The sequence below is a fragment of the Euprymna scolopes genome, chromosome 27 (genome assembly GCF_053919585.1).
Source record: "Euprymna scolopes isolate OS-2025 chromosome 27, ASM5391958v1, whole genome shotgun sequence".
NCBI classification, from domain to species: domain Eukaryota; kingdom Metazoa; phylum Mollusca; class Cephalopoda; order Sepiida; family Sepiolidae; genus Euprymna; species Euprymna scolopes.
Genome location: NC_136508.1, coordinates 59,544,491 through 59,555,249, shown reverse-complemented (window position 1 = coordinate 59,555,249; position 10,759 = coordinate 59,544,491).

The window sequence follows — 10,759 nt, the reverse complement described above, 5'->3', positions numbered from 1 at the left end:
AAAGAGTGCTCAGTGAATGAACAGATCACTCCTTCTCCCTCCCCACAGGTTTTTACACCCTTTCCGATTCATAGTAGTTTCGCTGTTGTCCATCTTTTCCTCTGCTAAATCTAGATAAGAAAATCTTTTTAAATAAAAAGTGTTCTTAGACTGAGTTTTGTAGAATAATTTCTCTGTAGCACAGCGATGTCGAATCGCTGAATAGAGGTCGCTTCAGAAACATGTATGCACATATGTACTAATAATATTTATATAAGTAAACACACACACACATACACACAAACACACACACAGACATATATATATATATATATATATATATATATATATATATATATATATATATATATAGTTCCGCGGCCAAACAATGCCACAGCTCACAAGAATCGAGACTGTCAATAAACTATGACAGTCAACAAAATTTGTTGTTGGATGTCATGGTTCTTGTGAGGTGCGGCATTGTTTGGCTGTGGAATTAATTATATAATTTGTCACATTCTTAAAATGTGTTTCAGGAATCTTCAGTGCAGGGTGTCACGATTAACACCAGTCAATAGATTCGAGCCCAGCAACACGAGCCATCTCATTCGGCTACGATCAACAGCGCGAAATAACATTGAATTTAAACATTTTATTTTTAAATGTTTTTTTTTACGTCAGTCACAGTGATCTAATCGTTATACGATGATCTATGCATAAGAGCTAAATTGCCCGACATAATTCAACTGAAAGTACTCAGCGATAAGAAAAGAGTTATTTAAAGTGGCTGACATAATTATTTACTATAATAATTAAATACCTACAGACACTAGTGTTTCATCCTCTCGGGAATCTTCAGTGCTTTCGAACCCGGCAACATGAGCCATACATACATACATACATACATACATATATTGTTTTTAAAATATAATTATTTAAAATATAACTATCCACTAACACGTGTTTCGTCGTCTACGGCTCATCAGAGTGGTTGAATCCAGCGAGATTCGAAATCGGGACCCCACGGTAATGAACCTAACCTCTTTAGCCGCTGGTCCATCTCGCCGACTGTGAATGTGTGTGTGTGTGTGTGTGTGTGTGTGTTAGTTTTCGTACATGTGCATTTAATAATTATGTGAGTCATGTCAGAAATTAAACGGATATTTATCCAGTTTACGACCCAATCTTCAGCAACTTCAAGCAGATTACGTAAGCAGTCAGAAGATGGCATAGTGATAAGCCAATCAGCCATCAGAAGAAAAATGTTTAAATGAAAACACGACATGCATTACATCAAGAAAATATTTAAAACCGAAAACGACTTTCAACAAGCTTTATCAACGTGACTCCCCTCCATGTGGCATGTGAAATGGCTTTCTTTATAGAAATTAGACATTTAGAAAATAGGGGAAACACCACATTTTGAATTAATCATCTGGTCGTCTTCGCTTTGGCATCTCCCACCTGGTTACGTAACCTGCCGGAAAATGTTTTGCGTCGTAAACTGTACGAGGGCAAGAAACAGAATGATGATAGAAAAGATGAACAAAAACAAATAAGGGAAGATGTGATATTTTTCCAAAACTTTTTTACAAGGGATTCACCACTTATGTAGGTCCAAAGGCCACTCGCGGATAATGTGAAGTGGTGGTGTAGTAAACGTTAATCGTGTAGAGTTGGTAGAATATTAATTATTTAACAGGACGGCTCAACAAGAACTTGTTTACATTGGACTTGACGGCTACCATATTGTAGTCGATCGGGAAGCAAGACAATAGAACCGTGTTCCACAGGCGGGCAGTTCTAGGAAAAAAGCTTTGTTCATGGAATCTTCGTATTTATTTTTTCGTAAACATTTCACTTACTGTTAATATAATCCAGAATAATTGAAAATATTTTATACTTCGGGAGAAAATCTCTCCTACTCAAAATTATCTTAGTTTGTAGAGAAAAAACATATTTCTAATATGCTACTCATATTGCTTCATAATTTGTTTGTATCATTTGGGCAAAATTCTTAAGTAATACGCAATTGCATTCTTAGTATCACTCACACTGAGGATTGAACCTTCAACCTCCAGAGGAGTGTCATTTAGAACTTAATTTTATCTAGTAATTTATCCGTTACACTAGGCTTCTTTTCTCCTGATTATGACTGACAGAAATAGACCAGCCTACCACTGTGGATTAAATGAAAGGTTCGAGTTTAACAACATATTTAACATAATTAACAACATATTTAACGTGACGCACACGTTTACACACGGGACCGACATGTTGTATGCAGTCTACGTCACAAAGGAGACAAAAACAAAGGTTAACTCAAACTCATTTTTACATGTTGTAACAATAACATTTATTTAAAAGCATTTTTCCGAATAAACAGTGATTATGCTTTTTCTCACTGATCTCTCTCTTCTCGAACGTCATCCACGTCTCTAACGTGATCGTCCTCTCTAACGTCCTGTTCTTCAATTTTATAGTCTTTTTCTTCGCACATTGTTCGGAATTTACATATGCGCGTCCACGCTCTGTTAGAGTTATATTTGAAGAAAGTTGGATGTTATATCGGCCGAAACGCTGTGTAAATAACACTCAAGACCAGAACAGTAGTCCGAATAACCCAAGTGATTAATCTTCACCTCATAACCTCATAAAGATAATTTAATCTAAACATCCATTTATTTTAATGTTAGAGGATAAGTCTCCTCGCTGATTCGGTTGCATGGAGACTTGGGTAGATATACCAGTCGAGAATCGGTTTTCACCAATCAGTCTGACATGTGCGGAGCTAGAAACTAGCCCAGTACCTGTCGGACTGAGCTACATCGCCTGAATAGTTCCTAGGAAGCCCATTCTTCCAGGGCTTTCACTCCGACTTTTAGAAGGATAAATTCCTAGCTTACTACCTACGGTACCAGAGAATACCGACAGAGCTGAATTATGCTAAGTCCAGAGTGTCCCTTTTTAGGTGCGCTGGCTTGACATTCCCCATCTTCCGACATTGCGTCACTTGCTTCGGTGGAAACATGTAAATATCTACGTAAATTGTTGTTTTAAAGTACTTTAAAGAGAAAGTACTATTACGAAGTTTTTCTTCTCGGCGTCAAGGCTTCGGCATCTAGTTTACACTTCTTTAATCTCCTCTTTTTTCTTAATGTGTAGACGATTGAAGGTTGGTAACAACTATTTGACCTAATGCTCGAGAGAAGATCTATAAAGTGAACCATGAGTTTCCATTTCGATGGCCTCGTAAATCTCACATTCCTTATTTTGTTCTTTAGTCCTCACATTACATGAGCCATTTTACTGACAAGGGGGAAAGTATTGCTGTTTTCTAGCTCAGAATCTATCCATCTAAAACTTACTGTTAGTTTTTTTTTACGTTTTTAAAAAAATATTTTGGCCCTTATATCAAGAAGCTACATACCTTGTCTGGAGCGATTTCCATAAATATTTTGTTTTTAATCCACACCTTTCACAAATTAAAAAAGATACAATCGCCCAAACAGAATTCGAACACGGCACAATGGTTTTATGTTGTGCGTCGGAAACAACTCCATGCTGTCATTTCGCTGAAACTTGAACCCCGCATGCCAACTCGAAATGCGGCACTGACATTCATAAGAACATTGTTTGTCTCAAACTAATAAGCAAGTAATTTGTGTCCTCGAATCCGAATGGGTTGCCGTCAGCAAGGCATGGCCTTTTCTTTCGGACGTAAAGGGTGAGGACTGCAAACATTCGATAGACGTTGACGAAAAGGGCAACACAGAAATCCTAACAAGTACGAAAGCAAAGGTTACAGGCGTCTTGTCGGAAAGCGGACAAGTGCTGGATCAATTAATTACCAAGAATGGGCGATCAGAGTAGCGCCAAGTTGAATGGAAAAAGCCACTCAACTGATTATAAAACAAGTTGATAGCTGAAACCGTGCCTTAAGCATGTCACTCACGATCCCGCGATTAATCAACGTTCTAACTGCAGCTTGTCTATCACGACAGGAAATAAAAGACTGCTTATCCGGAGAAGGTCATCAAGCATGTCTCATATCCAAAGAGGCTGTACGCGAATAAAAGTATTCTTTGAGGATTCGTTTTGTCTATAAGGCAAATGAACACATTGCGATTCCCGTTGTTGGTAGCAAGGCAGATTAACATATTAATCAAAGAACTGAATTAATTCTTGAGCAAGGCACACAGAATTTGTTTATTATTTTTACCTACAGCGAATCATACACTCAGAGACAAACGGACGACAATACGGGTGTTTATTTACCCCCTCTTCAGATTCTGAAGAGCTAGTACGCTAGCAGAACTGAATTCTGGCCTACAAAAATACCTGCGGAATAGAGGCATAAGTGTTTGATTCCCGCATCTTTAACATAAATATTATTTAAAGGATGAAACATAGATGCCTCATAGATGTATTTTCATACTATTTCTATTAAGGTCTACTTACATGCAGAAAAAAAGTTTATATAAATACTGAAAATCTATATTATCAAAGCCCAAAAGCTACTCAAGGATAAGGGTATGTAAATGTTAGGTAGATGGTGAGACAGCATGATCAGTAATGGTGGAACTTGGGTAAGGCTGTATTATTTAAAGAAAGCGAGACCTTATTTACATTAGACTTGAAAACAGCTATGTAATTATATGCTGCGAACCAGCCTCACTGTATTGTTTTCCACAGACGGACAGAAAAGAAACTCTGCTGATGTAATATTCGTCTAGTTATAGGCACGGATAGTGAGTAGAACAAATTGTTGACAGTTGTTTTAGTTGGACGATTATTTGTTGCGAACGGTTTAAGGGGCGGGGGAGCATAGATTGAAGCCTAGTAAAGCACCTGCTTTTTAAATAAAGATATGGCATGAAATGGACTTGTAACGTCTATCCTTATCCCCGAGTGGCTTCCGGGCCTCGATAAGTGGTGACTTCCATATAAAAAAAAGGGGAAGTGGCGGGGGGGGGGGTAAAAAGATCCTCATCCACTAAATTTCGAAGACAATTTTACACCCTGTCAAGGCAGGAAAAGAGCATAACTCCAGATGTGGCAACAGTAATATTTTTTTTCACACGGAAGGTGACCGCTTATCAAGGCCAAACCTGATGCCCTCTTTGCACACGATTCGAAGGTTGAAAAACTTCACAATTAAAAAAGAAATCCTGTGTATATGTACAAAAAGTGTTAGATTGTTGGACAATATTAGCTAGGGCTAGATTATTTAGGAGTACGTCTCAAAAAGGATTTATTCATATTGGATTTGAAGGGAGTATGTTATAGTTAGCCGGGAAGCAGACGCACGGTATCGTGTTCCACAGACGGGCTGTTCTATGAGAGAAAATCTGTTCATGGACATTTCGTTTAGTTTAAGGTCCAAATCCATATTCGAACCTACTTGACTATTGTGCAGGTATATTACATCACCTTATAATATTATATCTGCATTTGGATGTAATAACTTTTACAATTATATAAAATAAAACCTTGCGTGGGTGTTTATGTGTGTGAGTTCCTTCCTTTTGACGTCTTAAATGGCTGGATCGATTTTTATAAAATTTCGTACGAAGGTAAGTTAGGTGCCTTGCAGTGTTCCAAGGTAGGTTTTATATCGGAATGTCTTCGATAAGTATCAATAATCAAAATAATCCGATAAAAAAAGGATCTGGCGATTTTGACCAAAGTTAACACCTTACACAGCCTAACATCACAAGTGAATTTAAGAAGTTATATTACCAAACAAGCTGAAGCGCCCGACATATAAAATCAGCAGTAACTTTTTGATATGGCAGGGGCGCAATCGAAATTAATTTTTTTTGTTTAAAGCACAATTACATCATGATACTTGAGTTTTTCATTTTAATCTTAAATTCAAGCAATTATAAACGTGCACGCAGCAAGACCAGACGTATAAAATCAGCAGTAGGTTCTTTGATATGACAGGGACGCGTTCGAAATGAATGTTTCTGTTTAGAGTAGAATTCAAGCATAATGCCTGACTTTTGCAGTGTAAGTTATTATATGTAAAAGTAATTTTAGAAAAACAGTAGTAGGTTCTCTACATATTAATGTAGACTACAATAAATTGTGGACTAAGTCATTGCAGGGAGGCATGTAAAGCTTCGTTCCAGTTCACCACAGTGGATCTCTAACTAGAGCAAGCAATCAATCGATTTGATTGAAAAAATGGTCGATTTCATCGATCTCGGGCACAGTAAAAATATGGGAGAGTGAAACATTCGTTGATCATCATTCGATCCCGAGCAACGCCGGGTCTCTCTTATAAAAAATGAGTACGCATAATCTGTTTACCTATATACCTATATCTTAATGTTTTTGTTTTATATTTTAGATCATCATACAATACATGTTTAGTCAAAAGATAACACTGATATTCATCCTTTTTTGACTTAAATGTTTTTTGACAAAAAACACGTTATATGTTTGAAATATATACTGTACTATTTACTAAGTACAGAAAGTTTTATACAGAAACGATTGAGCACAAATTTCAGTTGTTATTGTTTGTATTCTTGGAATGATCTAACGTGTTCTAAGTTCGAATCCATTTCGTTTCACAGAAATACCTTTTTCTTAGATCGTTTTAACTTTCATGAGGTGCACTGACTAGAAAAATATCGGAGAAATCAATACCAACAATAGAATTCTGGGATTCAAACGATCCATTGATGAATTCCTCTGTTATTGAGCTGATATATATACATATATATATATATATATATATATATATATATATATATGTATATATATATATATATATGTATATATATATATATATATATATATATATATATATATATATATATATATAAATATATGTGTGTGTGTGGGTGTATGTTATTAAATTGATAAACTTTTTTATGCACAAGAAGGAAACATCTACAGACTAGGTGCAAAATAATCCTAACTTCCTAACTTCTAATCTTGGCGATAAAATACAGGAAATGCTGTCAAACTCAGCAAGTGTGTAAAAACCGTAGAATAGAAAGCTAGAATTAGGTTTAAAGCAAAAGTGTTTATATATATATATATATATATATATATATATATATATATATATATATATATATATATATATATATGCAACTTTGTCCCGTGTGTGTCTGTCAGTTCGCTCCTTATAGACTCCGAAACGGCTGAACAGGTTTTCTTTAAAATTCACAACATTTTAGTGTATAAGTCTGGGGGTTATCCTAGTTTAGTTTTGTCTCAGAATATCCCCGATAATTACCAGTAATCGATAATCGATACTGTGATTTAAATTTATCCGTAAAGACATTTTTTTCCATATCGCTTAGCAATAATGATAGAACAACGGTCCGTCCAAATTCTACTGTGGATAAGTTGATAGTGTATTTATTTATTTATTTTGTGTTAAGTTTACAGGTTGAAACAAGTAACGTAGAAAGCAATACAAATGACGACTCAACAAACAAAGGTAGATCAAATGAGAAGTGTATGAGGAAAAGGTATATTTACAGGATATTTACATAATGGTGTCAAATAAGAGAGTCTTTGCTGGAGAAACATATCTGCTCTCGGCGGCCTTCGGTGGCTTCTGGTGAACACACACTCAGACTAACTGAGTCTTCCTATTTATGTGTAATTACTATCCACATATGCAAATGAATGTGTGCCACCACAACATTTTGCATGCCGTGATCTGTAGGTTAAACTCCGCACGTAAATTTCTTAATTTTTTTTCAGTAACTGCAACGAATTTTATAAAACTTGAACATTTACGTTTTTTTTTCAGATTTTAAAATTTTGTTTTTTACATAACGTTGTCTGTATGGTCAAACTTCGCACGAAAATGTCTTAATGTATTTTTTTTTTCATTAACTCGAAGTGTATATGAAATAATTATTAAAAAGAAACAGTAGGTTCTCTAGAATACCATGTAGAATAACATATATTTTGGACTACATGGATTTATGTGAAGCTTCCTCCCGGGCGATTACACGGATTTCGATGACATTAAAAATATAGGAGTGTGAAATATTTGTTGATCAGAATTCAATCTCGGGCAATGTCGGGTTTCCTTGCCAGTTAATATATAATCAGAAGAAGAGAGAGATAGAGAAGGATAGAGAGAGAAAAGCGCAACGGTGTACGTACTTTAAAATTTACCAAGATGGTACAATGCTTTGGCGTCAGGTATACTACTCAACCTCTGTGAAACGCACACAATTTTCTTTTAATTTTTTTTAAATTTTTTCCTCTTTTCTTCGTTTCTTTTTACTGCCTTTTCGTTTTTCATCCTGTGTTTGCTGAACAGACGTTGTATGGTTTCTGGCGCCAAACCCGATGTCATCGTTGCATACTATTCGAATGCTTAAACACTTCACAATTTAAAAAAGTTCCTACATATATGTACAAACAGTGTACACTGTTTTGTGACAACATTTTCTGAAGGAGTTATGAAAAGAAAGAAATGTGTTCACAGTAAAAGAGTCGCTCCTCGTTTTTATCGTATGTCCTATTTATATATATATATATATATGAGTCCGGGCTTAGGAGTAAGGCTCCGAAACACGCGTGTCCGTAGATTACTGTCTGTAAAAACAACATATATATATATATATATATATATATATATATATATATATATATATATAATATCAGATGATTGATAATTTATAATTATAATTAAAAATTAAAAATCGATTTCATAAGAAAGAACAAACAAAATCAATAAATTGTACGATCGTTTCAGAACCATTACGGTAATCGACAGCTGCTATATATATATATATGTATATATATATATATATATATATATATATATATATATATATATATATACGTTTTATTTTTTATTGCTGTATCTTTCTTTTAAGTTACATTATTGTTTCAGCTACTCGACCGTTTTTATTTTGGCCGTCTGTAGCTCTACAACAGTAGTGACCACTTTCTTCAGTTTTTATTAATTACCATGTCCACTAATATATATATATATATATATATATATATGTATATATATATGTATATATATATATATATATATAGAGAGAGAGAGATCAGATTTGAACCATGACTGTAATCGACAGCTGATATATATATGTATATATATATATATATATATATATATAAGCTATATAAATATATGTATATATATATCAGCTATATATATATATATATATATATATATATATATATATATATATATACATATATATCAGCTGTCGATTACTGTAATGGTTCAAAGCCTTGACTGTCGTACGAACGGTCGGATTTCCATCCTGGCTTGAGGTAATTGCCTGTTTAATCGCACTGATGAGTTGTGATACAGCGAAACAGTACTCTCTGTGTATGACTATATATATATATATATATATATATATATACTTTTGTCTGTATGTGTCTGTTTCTGAGTGGGTTTTCTATGCATTCGAAAGTAGCTGCACTGATTTTTATTAAATTTCATACGAAGCTAATTTATGTGTCTTAGATAGGTTTTATATCGGAATGTCTTCGGTACGTGTTGGTTATTTATAATCGAAATAATCCGATAGAAAGAAGGTACAGGCAATTTTGACTAAAGAGCATTTAAGAAGTTTTATTATCAAACAAAGCAGAACTCCTGACATATAAAATGAACAATAGGTTCTTTGGTCTCAGGGGCGCGTTCGTAATTAATGTGTCAGTTTAAAGCACAACTGCACCATGATATGTTACGTTTTCATCTTAAACTTTAATTCTCGTCATGATCACTGCGCAAGCAGTAAGGCAGGGCATGTTATATAAAAAGGGACAGACCCCATATAGTGAAAGAGCAACGTATATAAGTTGAAAAATATATTTTGAAAAGGTTAGAATCGAACCAAGTAAGAAAAGTTAAAACCTTGAAACCATTGGAATGTAGAACGATTGTCATTGTTTTGGAAATATGAACTTTAATATTTAATTTAGAAATAATGATTAACAAATTAGTTAGATTTTGAAATAAATAAGTTATAAATGAAACAATTAATTTAGGACTTTTTTGTTTACCATAAGCGTATAGATGCATATGCAAAGCGCTCGTGTGATTTGAACCTGAAAAATTCACATTGTTTGACCATGCCTTCGATCATGTCATCAAGAAAGGAGATTCCCAATATATTGAAACAGGGTTCGAAGTTACAGTCAGAGAATCAGAGTCGGGGACGAGAATCGGAGAGCGACTTAGTGAGAATGGATGCCCCTGAGGGGAAAGAGGAGAACATGTAGTCTTAAAGGCTTGAATCCTTGACCATCATCATCATCCAGCTGGTACGAATAAAGAATCATTAATATTTGTAAGCTGTTGTCTTCGTCTGTCGTCATTCCACCAAAAGGAAAAGGTAAATTTGTTTTGTCTATCATCTTAAAAGAACTGTCTGTCCCGTTCCCATCATAATTCAGTAAGGACTCTTCCCTCTGATGTAAAAAAAAAAACTATCATCATCATCATCATCATCATCATCATCATCATCATCATCATCATCGTAATGCACTCAGTGTTGCATCATATCTCTCAGCTCCTTAATAAATAATATGAAGTCCCTAAGAATCGTCACAGACGTCGTCGTCGTCGTCGTCGTCGTCGTCGTCGCGATGTAAATGTATATAAGTGTCATTATCATCCTTTGTGTTATGTGTCTCCGATATGAACCCAACTACACAAGAGGCATATAAAATTAACAGTAGGCTCCTTGGTATAATAGAAGCGCGTTCGATATGAATGTTTCTGTTTAGAGCCCAGTGTAATCATGAGACTTGACTTTTGCAT